This window comes from Pleurodeles waltl, chromosome 9, assembly GCF_031143425.1.
Source record: "Pleurodeles waltl isolate 20211129_DDA chromosome 9, aPleWal1.hap1.20221129, whole genome shotgun sequence".
NCBI classification, from domain to species: domain Eukaryota; kingdom Metazoa; phylum Chordata; class Amphibia; order Caudata; family Salamandridae; genus Pleurodeles; species Pleurodeles waltl.
Window position 1 is genome coordinate 691,557,365 of NC_090448.1, and position 23,742 is coordinate 691,581,106.

Sequence of the window (23,742 nt, forward strand, 5' to 3'; positions counted from 1 at the left end):
GAGCAGTCCAGCCCGAACTGCCAAGCCAGGTCCTCCCTGGACAGGATTCAAGCATCCTGGGACCGGTTTCAAGGTATGACCCTTCATCAGCCAGGCTAGCTTGAATCCAGTGGCACAGCAAGCAAGGGACCCACGACTGGGCATACCCTAGCCACTTAGGGCGCACAAGGCAATATCACAAAATAAAATGATGGACGGAGTGTTGAACAATGCAAACACTCACCCCCAGTCACAGATCTGGGTTTCATACATCGTTATTTTGCTGGCCATATCACCCCAGTTTGGACCCAGCTATATGCAAATCAGTCTTGACCATAATCCCATTAGGAGCAGTCCAGCCCGAACTGCCAAGCCAGGTCCTCCCTGGACAGGATTCAAACATCCTGGGACCGGTTTCAAGGTATCACCCTTCATCAGCCAGGCTAGCTTGAATCCAGTGGCGCAGCAAGCAAGGGACCCACGTCTGGGCATACCCTAGCCACTTAGGGCGCACAAGGCAATATCACAAAATAAAATGATGGACGGAGTGTTGAACAATGCAAACACTCACCCTCAGTCACAGATCTGAGTTTAATACATCGTTATTTTTCTGGCCACGTCACCCCAGTTTGGACCCAGCTATATGCAAATCAGTCTTGACCATGATCCCAATGGGAGAAGTCCAGCCCGAACTGCCAAGCCAGGTCCTCCCTGGACAGGATTCAAGCATCCTGGGACCGGTTTCAAGGTATCACCCTTCATCAGCCAGGCTAGCTTGAATCCAGTGGTGCAGCAAGCAAGGGACACACGTCTGAGCATACCCTAGCCACTTAGGGCAATATCACAAAATAAAATGATGGACGGAGTGCTGAACAATGCAAACACTCACCCCCAGTCACAGATCTGGGTTTAATACATCGTTATTTTTCTGGCCACGTCACCCCAGTTTGGACCCAGCTATATGCAAATCAGTCTTGACCATGATCCCAATGGGAGCAGTCCACCCCGAACTGCCAGCCAGGTCCTCCCTGGACAGGATTCAAGCATCCTGGGACCGGTTTCAAGGTATCACCCTTCATCAGCCAGGCTAGCTTGAATCCAGTGGCGCAGCAAGCAAGGGACACACGTCTGAGCATACCCTAGTCACTTAGGGCGCACAAGGCAATATCACAAAATAAAATGATGGCCGGAGTGTTGAACAATGCAAACACTCACCCCCAGTCACAGATCTGGGTTTAATCCATCGTTATTTTGCTGGCCACGTCACCCCAGTTTGGACCCAGCTATATGCAAATCAGTCTTGACCATGATCCCAATGGGAGCAGTCCAGCCCGAACTGCCAAGCCAGGTCCTCCCTGGACAGGATTCAAGCATCCTGGGACTGGTTTCAAGGTATCACCCTTCATCAGCCGGGCTAGCTTGAATCCAGTGGCGCAGCAAGCATGGGACCCACGTGTGGGCATACCCTAGCCACTTAGGGCGCACAAGGCAATATCACAAAATAAAATAATGGACGGAGTGCTGAACAATGCAAACACTCACCCCCAGTCAGAGATCTGGGTTTAATCCATCGTTATTTTTCTGGCCACGTCACCCCAGTTTGGACCCAGCTATATGCAAATCAGTCTTGACCATGATCCCAATGGGAGCAGTCCAGCCCGAACTGCCAAGCCAGGTCCTCCCTGGACAGGATTCAAGCATCCTGGGACCGGTTTCAAGGTATCACCCTTCATCAGCCAGGCTAGCTTGAATCCAGTGGCGCAGCAAGCAAGGGACACACATCTGAGCATACCCTAGCCACTTAGGGCGCACAAGGCAATATCACAAAATAAAATGATAGCCGGAGTGTTGAACAATGCAAACACTCACCCCCAGTCACAGATCTGGGTTTAATCCATCGTTATTTTGCTGGCCACGTCACCCCAGTTTGGACCCAGCTATATGCAAATCAGTCTTGACCATGATCCCAATGGGAGCAGTCCAGCCCGAACTGCCAAGCCAGGTCCTCCCTGGACAGGATTCAAGCATCCTGGGACTGGTTTCAAGGTATCACCCTTCATCAGCCGGGCTAGCTTGAATCCAGTGGCGCAGCAAGCATGGGACCCACGTGTGGGCATACCCTAGCCACTTAGGGCGCACAAGGAAATATCACAAAATAAAATAATGGACGGAGTGCTGAACAATGCAAACACTCACCCCCAGTCAGAGATCTGGGTTTAATCCATCGTTATTTTTCTGGCCACGTCACCCCAGTTTGGACCCAGCTATATGCAAATCAGTCTTGACCATGATCCCAATGGGAGCAGTCCAGCCCGAACTGCCAAGCCAGGTCCTCCCTGGACAGGATTCAAGCATCCTGGGACCGGTTTCAAGGTATCACCCTTCATCAGCCAGGCTAGCTTGAATCCAGTGGCGCAGCAAGCAAGGGACACACATCTGAGCATACCCTAGCCACTTAGGGCCGTATTTATACTCCGTTTGCGCCGAATTTGCGTCGTTTTTTTCGACGCAAATTCGACGCTAAACTAACGCCAACTAACGCCATATTTATACTATGGCGTTAGAGGCGAATAGCGCCAAAGTTCCCGGAATGTGCGTCATTTTTTAGCGTGAACCCCTTCCTTGCGTTAATGATATGCAAGGGAGGCGTTCCCGTCTAAAAAATGACTCCCAGGCCTTTACGTGGTATTTATACTCCCGGGCAAAAGAGACGCCCGGGAGTGGGCGTGGCTAAAAACGGCGCATTTGCGCCGCTTTTTAACGCCTGGGTCAGGCATGGCGTTAAGGGACAAGTGGGCTCAAAATGAGCCCAGAGTGCCCTCCCCTGCCCCCAGGGACCCCCCCTGCCACCCTTGCCCACCCCAGGAGGACACCCAAGGCTGGAGGGACCCACCCCAGGGACATTCAGGTAAGTTCAGGTAAGTATTTTTTTTTTATTTTTTTATAATTTTTTGTGGCATAGGGGGGCCTGATTTGTGCCCCCCTACATGCCACTATGCCCAATGACCATGCCCAGGGGACAGAAGTCCCCTGGGCATGGCCATTGGGCAAGGGGGCATGACTCCTATCTTTACAATGATAGGAGTCATGTTGATGGGGGATGGGCGTCGTTAAAAAATGGCGCAAGTCGGGTTAAGACGATTTTTTCGACGTAACCTGACTTGCCCCATTTTAAGACGCCCATACGCCATTTTCCCCCTACGCCGGCGCTGTCTGGTCTACGTGTTTTTTTCCCACGCAAACCAGGCAGCGCCGGTCTGATTGCGCCGTCTAACGCCATTCCATAAATACGGCGCCCGCATGGTGCTTCAGAATGGCGTTAGACGGCGCAAAACTTTTTGACGCTAAACTGCGTTAGCGCAGTTTAGCGTCAAAAAGTATAAATATGGGCCTTAGGGCGCACAAGGCAATATCACAAAATAAAATGATAGCCGGAGTGTTGAACAATGCAAACACTCACCCCCAGTCACAGATCTGGGTTTAATCCATCGTTATTTTGCTGGCCATATCACCCCAGTTTGGACCCAGCTATATGCAAATCAGTCTTGACCATAATCCCATTAGGAGCAGTCCAGCCCGAACTGCCAAGCCAGGTCCTCCCTGGACAGGATTCAAACATCCTGGGACCGGTTTCAAGGTATCACCCTTCATCAGCCAGGCTAGCTTGAATCCAGTGGCGCAGCAAGCAAGGGACCCACGTCTGGGCATACTCTAGCCACTTAGGGAGCACAAGGCAATATCACAAAATAAAATGATGGACGGAGTGTTGAACAATGCAAACACTCACCCTCAGTCACAGATCTGAGTTTAATACATCGTTATTTTTCTGGCCACGTCACCCCAGTTTGGACCCAGCTATATGCAAATCAGTCTTGACCATGATCCCAATGGGAGAAGTCCAGCCCGAACTGCCAAGCCAGGTCCTCCCTGGACAGGATTCAAGCATCCTGGGACCGGTTTCAAGGTATCACCCTTCATCAGCCAGGCTAGCTTGAATCCAGTGGTGCAGCAAGCAAGGGACACACGTCTGAGCATACCCTAGCCACTTAGGGCGCACAAGGCAATATCACAAAATAAAATGATGGACGGAGTGCTGAACAATGCAAACACTCACCCCCAGTCACAGATCTGGGTTTAATACATCGTTATTTTTCTGGCCACGTCACCCCAGTTTGGACCCAGCTATATGCAAATCAGTCTTGACCATGATCCCAATGGGAGCAGTCCACCCCGAACTGCCAGCCAGGTCCTCCCTGGACAGGATTCAAGCATCCTGGGACCGGTTTCAAGGTATCACCCTTCATCAGCCAGGCTAGCTTGAATCCAGTGGCGCAGCAAGCAAGGGACACACGTCTGAGCATACCCTAGCCACTTAGGGCGCACAAGGCAATATCACAAAATAAAATGATGGCCGGAGTGTTGAACAATGCAAACACTCACCCCCAGTCACAGATCTGGGTTTAATCCATCGTTATTTTGCTGGCCACGTCACCCCAGTTTGGACCCAGCTATATGCAAATCAGTCTTGACCATGATCCCAATGGGAGCAGTCCAGCCCGAACTGCCAAGCCAGGTCCTCCCTGGACAGGATTCAAGCATCCTGGGACTGGTTTCAAGGTATCACCCTTCATCAGCCGGGCTAGCTTGAATCCAGTGGCGCAGCAAGCATGGGACCCACGTGTGGGCATACCCTAGCCACTTAGGGCGCACAAGGCAATATCACAAAATAAAATAATGGACGGAGTGCTGAACAATGCAAACACTCACCCCCAGTCAGAGATCTGGGTTTAATCCATCGTTATTTTTCTGGCCACGTCACCCCAGTTTGGACCCAGCTATATGCAAATCAGTCTTGACCATGATCCCAATGGGAGCAGTCCAGCCCGAACTGCCAAGCCAGGTCCTCCCTGGACAGGATTCAAGCATCCTGGGACCGGTTTCAAGGTATCACCCTTCATCAGCCAGGCTAGCTTGAATCCAGTGGCGCAGCAAGCAAGGGACACACATCTGAGCATACCCTAGCCACTTAGGGCGCACAAGGCAATATCACAAAATAAAATGATAGCCGGAGTGTTGAACAATGCAAACACTCATCCCCAGTCACAGATCTGGGTTTAATCCATCGTTATTTTGCTGGCCATATCACCCCAGTTTGGACCCAGCTATATGCAAATCAGTCTTGACCATAATCCCATTAGGAGCAGTCCAGCCCGAACTGCCAAGCCAGGTCCTCCCTGGACATGATTCAAACATCCTGGGACCGGTTTCAAGGTATCACCCTTCATCAGCCAGGCTAGCTTGAATCCAGTGGCGCAGCAAGCAAGGGACCCACGTCTGGGCATACTCTAGCCACTTAGGGAGCACAAGGCAATATCACAAAATAAAATGATGGACGGAGTGTTGAACAATGCAAACACTCACCCTCAGTCACAGATCTGGGTTTAATACATCGTTATTTTTCTGGCCACGTCACCCCAGTTTGGACCCAGCTATATGCAAATCAGTCTTGACCATGATCCCAATGGGAGAAGTCCAGCCCGAACTGCCAAGCCAGGTCCTCCCTGGACAGGATTCAAGCATCCTGGGACCGGTTTCAAGGTATCACCCTTCATCAGCCAGGCTAGCTTGAATCCAGTGGTGCAGCAAGCAAGGGACACACGTCTGAGCATACCCTAGCCACTTAGGGCGCACAAGGCAATATCACAAAATAAAATGATAGCCGGAGTGTTGAACAATGCAAACACTCACCCCCAGTCACAGATCTGGGTTTAATCCATCGTTATTTTGCTGGCCATATCACCCCAGTTTGGACCCAGCTATATGCAAATCAGTCTTGACTATGATCCCAATGGGAGCAGTCCAGCCCGAACTGCCAAACCAGGTCCTCCCTGGACAGGATTCAAACATCCTGGGACCGGTTTCAAGGTATCACCCTTCATCAGCCAGGCTAGCTTGAATCCAGTGGCGCAGCAAGCAAGGGACCCACGTCTGGGCATACCCTAGCCACTTAGGGCGCACAAGGCAATATCACAAAATAAAATGATGGACGGAGTGCTGAACAATGCAAACACTCACCCCCAGTCACAGATCTGGGTTTAATCCATCGTTATTTTTCTGGCCACGTCACCCCAGTTTGGACCCAGCTATATGAAAATCAGTCTTGACCATGATCCCAATGGGAGCAGTCCAGCCCGAACTGCCAAGCCAGGTCCTCCCTGGACAGGATTCAAGCATCCTGGGACCGGTTTCAAGGTATCACCCTTCATCAGCCAGGCTAGCTTGAATCAAGTGGCGCAGCAAGCAAGGGACACACGTCTGAGCATACCCTAGCCACTTAGGGCGCACAAGGCAATAATACAAAATAAAATGATGGACGGAGTGTTGAACAATGCAAACACTCACCCCCAGTCACAGATCTGGGTTTCATACATCGTTATTTTGCTGGCCACGTCACCCCAGTTTGGACCCAGCTATATGCAAATCAGTATTGACCATGATCCCAATGAGAGCAGTCCAGCCCGAACTGCCAAGCCAGGTCCTCCCTGGACAGGATTCAAGCATCCTGGGACCGGTTTCAAAGTATCACTCTTCATCAGCCAGGCTAGCTTGAATCCAGTGACGCAGCAAGCAAGGGACCCACGTCTGGGCATACCCTAGCCACTTAGGGCGCACAAGGCAATATCACAAAATAAAATGATGGACGGAGTGCTGAACAATGCAAACACTCACCCCCAGTCACAGATCTGGGTTTAATCCATCGTTATTTTTCTGGCCACGTCACCCCAGTTTGGACCCAGCTATATGCAAATCAGTCTTGACCATGATCCCAATGGGAGCAGTCCAGCCCGAACTGCCAAGCCAGGTCCTCCCTGGACAGGATTCAAGCATCCTGGGACCGGTTTCAAGGTATCACCCTTCATCAGCCAGGCTAGCTTGAATCCAGTGGCGCAGCAAGCAAGGGACACACGTCTGAGCATACCCTAGCCACTTAGGGCGCACAAGGCAAGATCACAAAATAAAATGATGGCCGGAGTGTTGAACAATGCAAACACTCACCCCCAGTCACAGATCTGGGTTTAATCCATCGTTATTTTGCTGGCCACGTCACCCCAGTTTGGACCCAGCTATATGCAAATCAGTCTCGACCATGATCCCAATGGGAGCAGTCCAGCCCGAACTGCCAAGCCAGGTCCTCCCTGGACAGGATTCAATCATCCTGGGACCGGTTTCAAGGTATCACCCTTCATCGGCCAGGCTAGCTTGAATCCAGTGGTGCAGCAAGCAAGGGACACACGTCTGAGCATACCCTAGCCACTTAGGGCGCACAAGGCAATATCACAAAATAAAATGATGGCCGGAGTGTTGAACAATGCAAACACTCACCCCCAGTCACAGATCTGGGTTTAATCCATCGTTATTTTGCTGGCCACGTCACCCCAGTTTGGACCCAGCTATATGCAAATCAGTCTCAACCATGATCCCAATGGGAGCAGTCCAGCCCGAACTGCCAAGCCAGGTCCTCCCTGGACAGGATTCAAGCATCCTGGGACCGGTTTCAAGGTATCACCCTTCATCAGCCGGGCTAGCTTGAATCCAGTGGCGCAGCAAGCAAGGGACCCACGTCTGGGCATACCCTAGCCACTTAGGGCGCACAAGGCAATATCACAAAATAAAATGATGGACGGAGTGTTGAACAATGCAAACACTCACCCCCAGTCACAGATCTGGGTTTCATACATAGTTATTTTTCTGGCCACGTCACCCCAGTTTGGACCCAGCTATATGCAAATCAGTCTTGACCATGATCCCAATGGGAGCAGTCCAGCCCGAACTGCCAAGCCAGATCCTCCCTGGACAGGATTCAAGCATCCTGGGACCGGTTTCAAGGTATCACCCTTCATCAGCCAGGCTAGCTTGAATCCAGTGGCACAGCAAGCAAGGGACCCACGACTGGGCATACCCTAGCCACTTAGGGCGCACAAGGCAATATCACAAAATAAAATGATGGACGGAGTGTTGAACAATGCAAACACTCACCCCCAGTCACAGATCTGGGTTTCATACATCGTTATTTTGCTGGCCATATCACCCCAGTTTGGACCCAGCTATATGCAAATCAGTCTTGACCAGAATCCCATTGGGAGCAGTCCAGCCCGAACTGCCAAGCCAGGTCCTCCCTGGACAGGATTCAAACATCCTGGGACCGGTTTCAAGGTATCACCCTTCATCAGCCAGGCTTGCTTGAATCCAGTGGCGCAGCAAGCAAGGGAACAACGTCTGGGCATACCCTAGCCACTTAGGGCGCACAGGGCAATATCACAAAATAAAATGATGGACGGAGTGTTGAACAATGCAAACACTCACCCTCAGTCACAGATCTGGGTTTCATACATCGTTATTTTGCTCGCCATATCACCCCAGTTTGGACCCAGCTATATGCAAATCAGTATTGACCATGATCCCAATGGGAGCAGTCCAGCCCGAACTGCCAAGCCAGGTCCTCCCTGGACAGGATTCAAGCATCCTGGGACCAGTTTAAAGGTATCACCCTTCATCAGCCGGGCTAGCTTGAATCCAGTGACGCAGCAAGCAAGGGACCCACGTCTGGGCATACCCTAGCCACTTAGGGCGCACAAGGCAATATCACAAAATAAAATGATGGACGGAGTGCTGAACAATGCAAACACTCACCCCCAGTCACAGATCTGGGTTTAATACATCGTTATTTTTCTGGCCACGTCACCCCAGTTTGGACCCAGCTATATGCAAATCAGTCTTGACCATGATCCCAATGGGAGCAGTCCAGCCCGTACTGCCAAGCCAGGTCCTCCCTGGACAGGATTCAAGCATCCTGGGACCGGTTTCACGGTATCACCCTTCATCAGCCAGGCTAGCTTGAATCCAGTGGCGCAGCAAGCAAGGGACACACGTCTGAGCATACCCTAGCCACTTAGGGCGCACAAGGCAATATCACAAAATAAAATGATGGCCGGAGTGTTGAACAATGCAAACACTCACCCCCAGTCACAGATCTGGGTTTAATCCATCGTTATTTTGCTGGCCACGTCACCCCAGTTTGGACCCAGCTATATGCAAATCAGTCTTGACCATGATCCCAATGGGAGCAGTCCAGCCCAAACTGCCAAGCCAGGTCCTCCCTGGACAGGATTCAAGCATCCTGGGACCGGTTTCAAGGTATCACCCTTCATCAGCCAGGCTAGCTTGAATCCAGTGGCGCAGCAAGCAAGGGACCCACGTCTGGGCATACCCTAGCCACTTAGGGCGCACAAGGCAATATCACAAAATAAAATGATGGACGGAGTGTTGAACAATGCAAACACTCACCCTCAGTCACAGATCTGGGTTTCATACATCGTTATTTTGCTGGCCACATCACCCCAGTTTGGACCCAGCTATATGCAAATCAGTATTGACCATGATCCCAATGGGAGCAGTCCAGCCCGAACTGCCAAGCCAGGTCCTCCCTGGACAGGATTCAAGCATCCTGGGACCAGTTTAAAGGTATCACCCTTCATCAGCCGGGCTAGCTTGAATCCAGTGACGCAGCAAGCAAGGGACCCACGTCTGGGCATACCCTAGCCACTTAGGGCGCACAAGGCAATATCACAAAATAAAATGATGGACGGAGTGCTGAACAATGCAAACACTCACCCCCAGTCACAGATCTGGGTTTAATACATCGTTATATTTCTGGCCACGTCACCCCAGTTTGGACCCAGCTATATGCAAATCAGTCTTGACCATGATCCCAATGGGAGCAGTCCAGCCCGTACTGCCAAGCCAGGTCCTCCCTGGACAGGATTCAAGCATCCTGGGACCGGTTTCAAGGTATCACCCTTCATCAGCCAGGCTAGCTTGAATCCAGTGGCGCAGCAAGCAAGGGACACACGTCTGAGCATACCCTAGCCACTTAGGGCGCACAAGGCAATATCACAAAATAAAATGATGGCCGGAGTGTTGAACAATGCAAACACTCACCCCCAGTCACAGATCTGGGTTTAATCCATCGTTATTTTGTTGGCCACGTCACACCAGTTTGGACCCAGCTATATGCAAATCAGTCTTGACCATGATCCCAATGGGAGCAGTCCAGCCCGAACTGCCAAGCCAGGTCCTCCCTGGACAGGATTCAAGCATCCTGGGACCGGTTTCAAGGTATGACCCTTCATCAGCCAGGCTAGCTTGAATCCAGTGGCACAGCAAGCAAGGGACCCACGACTGGGCATACCCTAGCCACTTAGGGCGCACAAGGCAATATCACAAAATAAAATGATGGACGGAGTGTTGAACAATGCAAACACTCACCCCCAGTCACAGATCTGGGTTTCATACATCGTTATTTTGCTGGCCATATCACCCCAGTTTGGACCCAGCTATATGCAAATCAGTCTTGACCATAATCCCATTAGGAGCAGTCCAGCCCGAACTGCCAAGCCAGGTCCTCCCTGGACAGGATTCAAGCATCCTGGGACCGGTTTCAAGGTATGACCCTTCATCAGCCAGGCTAGCTTGAATCCAGTGGCACAGCAAGCAAGGGACCCACGACTGGGCATACCCTAGCCACTTAGGGCGCACAAGGCAATATCACAAAATAAAATGATGGACGGAGTGTTGAACAATGCAAACACTCACCCCCAGTCACAGATCTGGGTTTCATACATCGTTATTTTGCTGGCCATATCACCCCAGTTTGGACCCAGCTATATGCAAATCAGTCTTGACCATAATCCCATTAGGAGCAGTCCAGCCCGAACTGCCAAGCCAGGTCCTCCCTGGACAGGATTCAAACATCCTGGGACCGGTTTCAAGGTATCACCCTTCATCAGCCAGGCTAGCTTGAATCCAGTGGCGCAGCAAGCAAGGGACCCACGTCTGGGCATACCCTAGCCACTTAGGGCGCACAAGGCAATATCACAAAATAAAATGATGGACGGAGTGTTGAACAATGCAAACACTCACCCTCAGTCACAGATCTGAGTTTAATACATCGTTATTTTTCTGGCCACGTCACCCCAGTTTGGACCCAGCTATATGCAAATCAGTCTTGACCATGATCCCAATGGGAGAAGTCCAGCCCGAACTGCCAAGCCAGGTCCTCCCTGGACAGGATTCAAGCATCCTGGGACCGGTTTCAAGGTATCACCCTTCATCAGCCAGGCTAGCTTGAATCCAGTGGTGCAGCAAGCAAGGGACACACGTCTGAGCATACCCTAGCCACTTAGGGCAATATCACAAAATAAAATGATGGACGGAGTGCTGAACAATGCAAACACTCACCCCCAGTCACAGATCTGGGTTTAATACATCGTTATTTTTCTGGCCACGTCACCCCAGTTTGGACCCAGCTATATGCAAATCAGTCTTGACCATGATCCCAATGGGAGCAGTCCACCCCGAACTGCCAGCCAGGTCCTCCCTGGACAGGATTCAAGCATCCTGGGACCGGTTTCAAGGTATCACCCTTCATCAGCCAGGCTAGCTTGAATCCAGTGGCGCAGCAAGCAAGGGACACACGTCTGAGCATACCCTAGTCACTTAGGGCGCACAAGGCAATATCACAAAATAAAATGATGGCCGGAGTGTTGAACAATGCAAACACTCACCCCCAGTCACAGATCTGGGTTTAATCCATCGTTATTTTGCTGGCCACGTCACCCCAGTTTGGACCCAGCTATATGCAAATCAGTCTTGACCATGATCCCAATGGGAGCAGTCCAGCCCGAACTGCCAAGCCAGGTCCTCCCTGGACAGGATTCAAGCATCCTGGGACTGGTTTCAAGGTATCACCCTTCATCAGCCGGGCTAGCTTGAATCCAGTGGCGCAGCAAGCATGGGACCCACGTGTGGGCATACCCTAGCCACTTAGGGCGCACAAGGCAATATCACAAAATAAAATAATGGACGGAGTGCTGAACAATGCAAACACTCACCCCCAGTCAGAGATCTGGGTTTAATCCATCGTTATTTTTCTGGCCACGTCACCCCAGTTTGGACCCAGCTATATGCAAATCAGTCTTGACCATGATCCCAATGGGAGCAGTCCAGCCCGAACTGCCAAGCCAGGTCCTCCCTGGACAGGATTCAAGCATCCTGGGACCGGTTTCAAGGTATCACCCTTCATCAGCCAGGCTAGCTTGAATCCAGTGGCGCAGCAAGCAAGGGACACACATCTGAGCATACCCTAGCCACTTAGGGCGCACAAGGCAATATCACAAAATAAAATGATAGCCGGAGTGTTGAACAATGCAAACACTCACCCCCAGTCACAGATCTGGGTTTAATCCATCGTTATTTTGCTGGCCACGTCACCCCAGTTTGGACCCAGCTATATGCAAATCAGTCTTGACCATGATCCCAATGGGAGCAGTCCAGCCCGAACTGCCAAGCCAGGTCCTCCCTGGACAGGATTCAAGCATCCTGGGACTGGTTTCAAGGTATCACCCTTCATCAGCCGGGCTAGCTTGAATCCAGTGGCGCAGCAAGCATGGGACCCACGTGTGGGCATACCCTAGCCACTTAGGGCGCACAAGGAAATATCACAAAATAAAATAATGGACGGAGTGCTGAACAATGCAAACACTCACCCCCAGTCAGAGATCTGGGTTTAATCCATCGTTATTTTTCTGGCCACGTCACCCCAGTTTGGACCCAGCTATATGCAAATCAGTCTTGACCATGATCCCAATGGGAGCAGTCCAGCCCGAACTGCCAAGCCAGGTCCTCCCTGGACAGGATTCAAGCATCCTGGGACCGGTTTCAAGGTATCACCCTTCATCAGCCAGGCTAGCTTGAATCCAGTGGCGCAGCAAGCAAGGGACACACATCTGAGCATACCCTAGCCACTTAGGGCCGTATTTATACTCCGTTTGCGCCGAATTTGCGTCGTTTTTTTCGACGCAAATTCGACGCTAAACTAACGCCAACTAACGCCATATTTATACTATGGCGTTAGAGGCGAATAGCGCCAAAGTTCCCGGAATGTGCGTCATTTTTTAGCGTGAACCCCTTCCTTGCGTTAATGATATGCAAGGGAGGCGTTCCCGTCTAAAAAATGACTCCCAGGCCTTTACGTGGTATTTATACTCCCGGGCAAAAGAGACGCCCGGGAGTGGGCGTGGCTAAAAACGGCGCATTTGCGCCGCTTTTTAACGCCTGGGTCAGGCATGGCGTTAAGGGACAAGTGGGCTCAAAATGAGCCCAGAGTGCCCTCCCCTGCCCCCAGGGACCCCCCCTGCCACCCTTGCCCACCCCAGGAGGACACCCAAGGCTGGAGGGACCCACCCCAGGGACATTCAGGTAAGTTCAGGTAAGTATTTTTTTTTTATTTTTTTATAATTTTTTGTGGCATAGGGGGGCCTGATTTGTGCCCCCCTACATGCCACTATGCCCAATGACCATGCCCAGGGGACAGAAGTCCCCTGGGCATGGCCATTGGGCAAGGGGGCATGACTCCTATCTTTACAATGATAGGAGTCATGTTGATGGGGGATGGGCGTCGTTAAAAAATGGCGCAAGTCGGGTTAAGACGATTTTTTTGACGTAACCTGACTTGCCCCATTTTAAGACGCCCATACGCCATTTTCCCCCTACGCCGGCGCTGTCTGGTCTACGTGGTTTTTTCCCACGCAAACCAGGCAGCGCCGGTCTGATTGCGCCGTCTAACGCCATTCCATAAATACGGCGCCCGCATGGTGCTTCAGAATGGCGTTAGACGGCGCAAAACTTTTTGACGCTAAACTGCGTTAGCGCAGTTTAGCGTCAAAAAGTATAAATATGGGCCTTAGGGCGCACAAGGCAATATCACAAAATAAAATGATAGCCGGAGTGTTGAACAATGCAAACACTCACCCCCAGTCACAGATCTGGGTTTAATCCATCGTTATTTTGCTGGCCATATCACCCCAGTTTGGACCCAGCTATATGCAAATCAGTCTTGACCATAATCCCATTAGGAGCAGTCCAGCCCGAACTGCCAAGCCAGGTCCTCCCTGGACAGGATTCAAACATCCTGGGACCGGTTTCAAGGTATCACCCTTCATCAGCCAGGCTAGCTTGAATCCAGTGGCGCAGCAAGCAAGGGACCCACGTCTGGGCATACTCTAGCCACTTAGGGAGCACAAGGCAATATCACAAAATAAAATGATGGACGGAGTGTTGAACAATGCAAACACTCACCCTCAGTCACAGATCTGAGTTTAATACATCGTTATTTTTCTGGCCACGTCACCCCAGTTTGGACCCAGCTATATGCAAATCAGTCTTGACCATGATCCCAATGGGAGAAGTCCAGCCCGAACTGCCAAGCCAGGTCCTCCCTGGACAGGATTCAAGCATCCTGGGACCGGTTTCAAGGTATCACCCTTCATCAGCCAGGCTAGCTTGAATCCAGTGGTGCAGCAAGCAAGGGACACACGTCTGAGCATACCCTAGCCACTTAGGGCGCACAAGGCAATATCACAAAATAAAATGATGGACGGAGTGCTGAACAATGCAAACACTCACCCCCAGTCACAGATCTGGGTTTAATACATCGTTATTTTTCTGGCCACGTCACCCCAGTTTGGACCCAGCTATATGCAAATCAGTCTTGACCATGATCCCAATGGGAGCAGTCCACCCCGAACTGCCAGCCAGGTCCTCCCTGGACAGGATTCAAGCATCCTGGGACCGGTTTCAAGGTATCACCCTTCATCAGCCAGGCTAGCTTGAATCCAGTGGCGCAGCAAGCAAGGGACACACGTCTGAGCATACCCTAGCCACTTAGGGCGCACAAGGCAATATCACAAAATAAAATGATGGCCGGAGTGTTGAACAATGCAAACACTCACCCCCAGTCACAGATCTGGGTTTAATCCATCGTTATTTTGCTGGCCACGTCACCCCAGTTTGGACCCAGCTATATGCAAATCAGTCTTGACCATGATCCCAATGGGAGCAGTCCAGCCCGAACTGCCAAGCCAGGTCCTCCCTGGACAGGATTCAAGCATCCTGGGACTGGTTTCAAGGTATCACCCTTCATCAGCCGGGCTAGCTTGAATCCAGTGGCGCAGCAAGCATGGGACCCACGTGTGGGCATACCCTAGCCACTTAGGGCGCACAAGGCAATATCACAAAATAAAATAATGGACGGAGTGCTGAACAATGCAAACACTCACCCCCAGTCAGAGATCTGGGTTTAATCCATCGTTATTTTTCTGGCCACGTCACCCCAGTTTGGACCCAGCTATATGCAAATCAGTCTTGACCATGATCCCAATGGGAGCAGTCCAGCCCGAACTGCCAAGCCAGGTCCTCCCTGGACAGGATTCAAGCATCCTGGGACCGGTTTCAAGGTATCACCCTTCATCAGCCAGGCTAGCTTGAATCCAGTGGCGCAGCAAGCAAGGGACACACATCTGAGCATACCCTAGCCACTTAGGGCGCACAAGGCAATATCACAAAATAAAATGATAGCCGGAGTGTTGAACAATGCAAACACTCATCCCCAGTCACAGATCTGGGTTTAATCCATCGTTATTTTGCTGGCCATATCACCCCAGTTTGGACCCAGCTATATGCAAATCAGTCTTGACCATAATCCCATTAGGAGCAGTCCAGCCCGAACTGCCAAGCCAGGTCCTCCCTGGACATGATTCAAACATCCTGGGACCGGTTTCAAGGTATCACCCTTCATCAGCCAGGCTAGCTTGAATCCAGTGGCGCAGCAAGCAAGGGACCCACGTCTGGGCATACTCTAGCCACTTAGGGAGCACAAGGCAATATCACAAAATAAAATGATGGACGGAGTGTTGAACAATGCAAACACTCACCCTCAGTCACAGATCTGGGTTTAATACATCGTTATTTTTCTGGCCACGTCACCCCAGTTTGGACCCAGCTATATGCAAATCAGTCTTGACCATGATCCCAATGGGAGAAGTCCAGCCCGAACTGCCAAGCCAGGTCCTCCCTGGACAGGATTCAAGCATCCTGGGACCGGTTTCAAGGTATCACCCTTCATCAGCCAGGCTAGCTTGAATCCAGTGGTGCAGCAAGCAAGGGACACACGTCTGAGCATACCCTAGCCACTTAGGGCGCACAAGGCAATATCACAAAATAAAATGATAGCCGGAGTGTTGAACAATGCAAACACTCACCCCCAGTCACAGATCTGGGTTTAATCCATCGTTATTTTGCTGGCCATATCACCCCAGTTTGGACCCAGCTATATGCAAATCAGTCTTGACTATGATCCCAATGGGAGCAGTCCAGCCCGAACTGCCAAACCAGGTCCTCCCTGGACAGGATTCAAACATCCTGGGACCGGTTTCAAGGTATCACCCTTCATCAGCCAGGCTAGCTTGAATCCAGTGGCGCAGCAAGCAAGGGACCCACGTCTGGGCATACCCTAGCCACTTAGGGCGCACAAGGCAATATCACAAAATAAAATGATGGACGGAGTGCTGAACAATGCAAACACTCACCCCCAGTCACAGATCTGGGTTTAATCCATCGTTATTTTTCTGGCCACGTCACCCCAGTTTGGACCCAGCTATATGAAAATCAGTCTTGACCATGATCCCAATGGGAGCAGTCCAGCCCGAACTGCCAAGCCAGGTCCTCCCTGGACAGGATTCAAGCATCCTGGGACCGGTTTCAAGGTATCACCCTTCATCAGCCAGGCTAGCTTGAATCAAGTGGCGCAGCAAGCAAGGGACACACGTCTGAGCATACCCTAGCCACTTAGGGCGCACAAGGCAATAATACAAAATAAAATGATGGACGGAGTGTTGAACAATGCAAACACTCACCCCCAGTCACAGATCTGGGTTTCATACATCGTTATTTTGCTGGCCACGTCACCCCAGTTTGGACCCAGCTATATGCAAATCAGTATTGACCATGATCCCAATGAGAGCAGTCCAGCCCGAACTGCCAAGCCAGGTCCTCCCTGGACAGGATTCAAGCATCCTGGGACCGGTTTCAAAGTATCACTCTTCATCAGCCAGGCTAGCTTGAATCCAGTGACGCAGCAAGCAAGGGACCCACGTCTGGGCATACCCTAGCCACTTAGGGCGCACAAGGCAATATCACAAAATAAAATGATGGACGGAGTGCTGAACAATGCAAACACTCACCCCCAGTCACAGATCTGGGTTTAATCCATCGTTATTTTTCTGGCCACGTCACCCCAGTTTGGACCCAGCTATATGCAAATCAGTCTTGACCATGATCCCAATGGGAGCAGTCCAGCCCGAACTGCCAAGCCAGGTCCTCCCTGGACAGGATTCAAGCATCCTGGGACCGGTTTCAAGGTATCACCCTTCATCAGCCAGGCTAGCTTGAATCCAGTGGTGCAGCAAGCAAGGGACACACATCTGAGCATACCCTAGCCACTTAGGGCGCACAAGGCAATATCACAAAATAAAATGATAGCCGGAGTGTTGAACAATGCAAACACTCACCCCCAGTCACAGATCTGGGTTTAATCCATCGTTATTTTGTTGGCCACGTCACCCCAGTTTGGACCCAGCTATATGCAAATCAATCTTGACCATGATCCCAATGGGAGCAGTGCAGCCCGAACTGCCGAGCCAGGTCCTCCCTGGACAGGATTCAAGCATCCTGGGACCGGTTTCAAGGTATCACTCTTCATCAGCCAGGCTAGCTTGAATCCAGTGGCACAGCCAGCAAGGGACCCACGACTGGGCATACCCTAGCCACTTAGGGCGCTCAAGGCAATATCACAAAATAAAATGATGGACAGAGTGTTGAACAATGCAAACACTCACCCCCAGTCAGAGATCTGGGTTTCATACATCGTTATTTTGCTGGCCATATCACCCGAGTTTGGACCCAGCTATATGCAAATCAGTCTTGACCATGATCCCAATGGGAGCAGTCCAGCCCGAACTGCCAAGCCAGGTCCTCCCTGGACAGGATTCAAACATCCTGGGACCGGTTTCAAGGTATCACCCTTCATGAGCCAGGCTAGCTTGAATCCAGTGGCGCAGCAAGCAAGGGACCCACGTCTGGGCATACCCTAGCCACTTAGGGCGCACAAGGCAATATCACAAAATAAAATGATGGACGGAGTGTTGAACAATGCAAACACTCACCCCCGGTCACAGATCTGGGTTTAATCCATCGTTATTTTGCTGGCCATATCACCCCAGTTTGGACCCACCTATATGAAAATCAGTCTTGACCATGATCCCAATGGGAGCAGTCCAGCCCGAACTGCCAAGCCAGGTCCTCCCTGGACAGGATTCAAGCATCCTGGGACCGGTTTCAAGGTATCACCCTTCATCAGCCGGGCTAGCTTGAATCCAGTGACGCAGCAAGCAAGGGACCCACGTCTGGGCATACCCTAGCCACTTAGGGCGCACAAGGCAATATCACAAAATAAAATGATGGACGGAGTGCTGAACAATGCAAACACTCACCCCCATTCACAGATCTGGGTTTAATACATCGTTATTTTTCTGGCCACGTCACCCCAGTTTGGACCCAGCTATATGCAATCAGTCTTGACCATGAACCCAATGGGAGCAGTCCAGCCCGAACTGCCAAGCCAGGTCCTCCCTGGACAGGATTCAAGCATCCTGGGACTGGTTTCAAGGTATCACCCTTCATCAGCCAGGCTAGCTTGAATCCAGTGGCGCAGCAAGCAAGGGACACACGTCTGAGCATTCCCTAGCCACTTAGGGCGCACAAGGCAATATCACAAAATAAAATGATGGCCGGAGTGTTGAACAATGCAAACACTCACCCCCAGTCACAGATCTGGGTTTAATCCATCGTTATTTTGCTGGCCACGTCACCCCAGTTTGGACCCAGCTATATGCAAATCAGTCTTGACCATGATCCCAATGGGAGCAGTCCAGCCCGAACTGCCAAGCCAGGTCCTCCCTGGACAGGATTCAAGCATCCTGCGACCGGTTTCAAGGTATCACCCTTTATCAGCCGGGCTAGCTTGAATCCAGTGGCGCAGCAAGCAAGGGACCCACGTCTGGGCATACCCTAGCCACCTAGGGCGCACAAGGCAATATCACAAAATAAAATGATGGACGGAGTGCTGAACAATGCAAACACTCACCCCCAGTCAGAGATCTGGGTTTAATCCATCGTTATTTTTCTGGCCACGTCACCCCAGTTTGGACCCAGCTATATGCAAATCAGTCTTGACCATGATCCCAATGGGAGCAGTCCAGCCCGAACTGCCAAGCCAGGTCCTCCCTGGACAGGATTCAAGCATCTTGGGACCGGTTTCAAGGTATGACCCTTCATCAGCCAGGCTAGCTTGAATCCAGTGGCACAGCAAGCAAGGGACCCACGACTGGGCATACCCTAGCCACTTAGGGCGCACAAGGCAATATCACAAAATAAAATGATGGACGGAGTGTTGAACAATGCAAACACTAACCCCCAGTCACAGATCTGGGTTTCATACATCGTTATTTTGCTGGCCATATCACCCCAGTTTGGACCCAGCTATATGCAAATCAGTCTTGACCATAATCCCATTGGGAGCAGTCCAGCCCGAACTGCCAAGCCAGGTCCTCCCTGGACAGGATTCAAACATCCTGGGACCGGTTTCAAGGTATCACCCTTCATCAGCCAGGCTAGCTTGAATCCAGTGGCGCAGCAAGCAAGGGACCCACGTCTGGGCATACCCTAGCCACTTAGGGCGCACAAGGCAATATCACAAAATAAAATGATGGACGGAGTGTTGAACAATGCAAACACTCACCCTCAGTCACAGATCTGGGTTTCATACATCGTTATTTTGCTGGCCATATCACCCCAGTTTGGACCCAGCTATATGCAAATCAGTATTGACCATGATCCCAATGGGAGCGTTCCAGCCCGAACTGCCAAGCCAGGTCCTCCCTGGACAGGATTCAAGCATCCTGGGACCGGTTTAAAGGTATCACCCTTCATCAGCCGGGCTAGCTTGAATCCAGTGACGCAGCAAGCAAGGGACCCACGTCTGGGCATACCCTAGCCACTTAGGGCGCACAAGGCAATATCACAAAATAAAATGATGGACGGAGTGCTGAACAATGCAAACACTCACCCCCAGTCACAGATCTGGGTTTAATACATCGTTATTTTTCTGGCCACGTCACCCCAGTTTGGACCCAGCTATATGCAATCAGTCTTGACCATGATCCCAATGGGAGCAGTCCAGCCCGAACTGCCAAGCCAGGTCCTCCCTGGACAGGATTCAAGCATCCTGGGACCGGTTTCAAGGTATCACGCTTCATCAGCCAGGCTAGCTTGAATCCAGTGGCGCAGCAAGCAAGGGACACACGTCTGACCATACCCTAGCCACTTAGGGCGCACAAGGCAATATCACAAAATAAAATGATGGCCGGAGTGTTGAACAATGCAAACACTCACCCCCAGTCACAGATCTGGGTTTAATCCATCGTTATTTTGCTGGCCACGTCACCCCAGTTTGGACCCAGCTATATGCAAATCAGTCTTGACCATGATCCCAATGGGAGCAGTCCAGCCCGAACTGCCAAGCCAGGTCCTCCCTGGACAGGATTGAAGCATCCTGGGACCGGTTTCAAGGTATGACCCTTCATCAGCCAGGCTAGCTTGAATCCAGTGGCACAGCAAGCAAGGGACCCACGACTGGGCATACCCTAGCCACTTAGGGCGCACAAGGCAATATCACAAAATAAAATGATGGACGGAGTGTTGAACAATGCAAACACTAACCCCCAGTCACAGATCTGGGTTTCATACATCGTTATTTTGCTGGCCATATCACCCCAGTTTGGACCCAGCTATATGCAAATCAGTCTTGACCATAATCCCATTGGGAGCAGTCCAGCCCGAACTGCCAAGCCAGGTCCTCCCTGGACAGGATTCAAACATCCTGGGACCGGTTTCAAGGTATCACCCTTCATCAGCCGGGCTAGCTTGAATCCAGTGGCGCAGCAAGCAAGGGACCCACGTCTGGGCAAACCCTAGCCACTTAGGGCGCACAAGGCAATATCACAAAATAAAATGATGGACGGAGTGCTGAACAATGCAAACACTCACCCCCAGTCACAGATCTGGGTTTAATACATCGTTATTTTTCTGGCCACGTCACCCCAGTTGGACCCAGCTATATGCAAATCAGTCTTGACCATGATCCCAATGGGAGCAGTCCAGCCCGAACTGCCAAGCCAGGTCCTCCCTGGACAGGATTCAAGCATCCTGGGACCGGTTTCAAGGTATCACCCTTCATCGGCCAGGCTAGCTTGAATCCAGTGGTGCAGCAAGCAAGGGACACACGTCTGAGCATACCCTAGCCACTTAGGGTGCACAAGGCAATATCACAAAATAAAATGATGGCCTGAGTGTTGAACAATGCAAACACTCACCCCCAGTCACAGATCTGGGTTTAATCCATCGTTATTTTGCTGGCCACGTCACCCCAGTTTGGACCCAGCTATATGCAAATCAGTCTCGACTATGATCCCAATGGGAGCAGTCCAGCCCGAACTGCCAAGCCAGGTCCTCCCTGGACAGGATTCAAGCATCCTGGGACCGGTTTCAAGGTATCACCCTTCATCAGCCGGGCTAGCTTGAATCCAGTGGCGCAGCAAGCAAGGGACCCACGTCTGGGTATACCCTAGCCGCTTAGGGCGCACAAGGCAATATCACAAAATAAAATGATGGACGGAGTGCTGAACAATGCAAACACTCACCCCCAGTCACATATCTGGGTTTAATACATCGTTATTTTTCTGGCCACGTCACCCCAGTTTAGACCCAGCTATATGCAAATCAGTCTTGACCATGATCCCAATGGGAGCAGTCCAGCCCGAACTGCCAAGCCAGGTCCTCCCTGGACAGGATTCAAGCATCCTGGGACCGGTTTCAAGGTATCACCCTTCATCAGCCAGGCTAGCTTGAATCCAGTGGTGCAGCAAGCAAGGGACACACGTCTGAGCATACCCTAGCCACTTAGGGCGCCCAAGGCAATATCACAAAATAAAATGATGGCCGGAGTGTTGAACAATGCAAACACTCACCCCCAGTCACAGATCTGGGTTTAATCCATCGTTATTTTGCTGGCCACGTCACCCCAGTTTGGACCCAGCTATATGCAAATCAGTCTTGACCATGATCCCAATGGGAGCAGTCCAGCCCGAACTGCCAAGCCAGGTCCTCTCTGGACAGGATTCAAGCATTCTGGGACCGGTTTCAAGGTATCACCCTTCATCAGCCGGGCTAGCTTGAATCCAGTGGCGCAGCAAGCAAGGGACCCACGTCTGGGCATACCCTAGCCACTTAGGGCGCACAAGGCAATATCACAAAATAAAATGATGGACGGAGTGTTGAACAATGCAAACACTCACCCCCAGTCAGAGATCTGGGTTTAATCCATCGTTATTTTTCTGGCCACGTCACCCCAGTTTGGACCCAGCTATATGTAAATCAGTCTTGACCATGATCACAATGGGAGCAGTCCAGCCCGAACTGCCAAGCCAGGTCCTCCCTGGACAGGATTCAAGCATCCTGGGACCGGTTTCAAGGTATCACCCTTCATCAGCCAGGCTAGCTTGAATCCAGTGACGCAGCAAGCAAGGGACCTACGTCTGGGAATACCCTAGCCACTTAGGGCGCACAAGGCAATATCACAAAATAAAATGATGGACGGAGTGTTGAACAATGCAAACACTCACCCCCAGTCACAGATCTGGGTTTAATCCATCGTTATTTTTCTGGCCACGTCACCCCAGTTTGGACCCAGCTATATGCAAATCAGTCTTGACCATGATCCCAATGGGAGCAGTCCAGCCCGAACTGCCAAGTCAGGTCCTCCCTGGACAGGATTCAAGCATCCTGGGACCGGTTTCAAGGTATCACCCTTCATCAGCCAGGCTAGCTTGAATCCAGTGGCGCAGCAAGCAAGGGACACACATCTGAGCATACCCTAGCCACTTAGGGCGCACAAGGCAATATCACAAAATAAAATGATAGCCGGAGTGTTGAACAATGCAAACACTCACCCCCAGTCACAGATCTGGGTTTAATCCATCGTTATTTTGTTGGCCACGTCACCCCAGTTTGGACCCAGCTATATGCAAATCAGTCTTGACCATGATTCCAATGGGAGCAGTCCAGCCCGAACTGCCAAGCCAGTTCCTCCCTGGACAGGATTCAAGCATCCTGGGACCGGTTTCAAGGTATCACCCTTCATCAGCCAGGCTAGCTTGAATCCAGTGGCACAGCAAGCAAGGGACCCACGACTGGGCATACCCTAGCCACTTAGGGCGCACAAGGCAATATCACAAAATAAAATGATGGACGGAGTGTTGAACAATGCAAACACTCACCCCCAGTCACAGATCTGGGTTTCATACATCGTTATTTTGCTGGCCATATCACCCCAGTTTGGACCCAGCTATATGCAAATCAGTCTTGACCATAATCCCATTGGGAGCAGTCCAGCCCGAACTGCCAAGCCAGGTCCTCCCTGGACAGGATTCAAACATCCTGGGACCGGTTTCAAGGTATCACCCTTCATCAGCCAGGCTTGCTTGAATCCAGTGGCGCAGCAAGCAAGGGACCCACGTCTGGGCATACCCTAGCCACTTAGGGCGCACAGGGCAATATCACAAAATAAAATGATGGACGGAGTGTTGAACAATGCAAACACTCACCCTTAGTCACAGATCTGGGTTTCATACATCGTTATTTTGCTGGCCATATCACCCCAGTTTGGACCCAGCTATATGCAAATCAGTATTG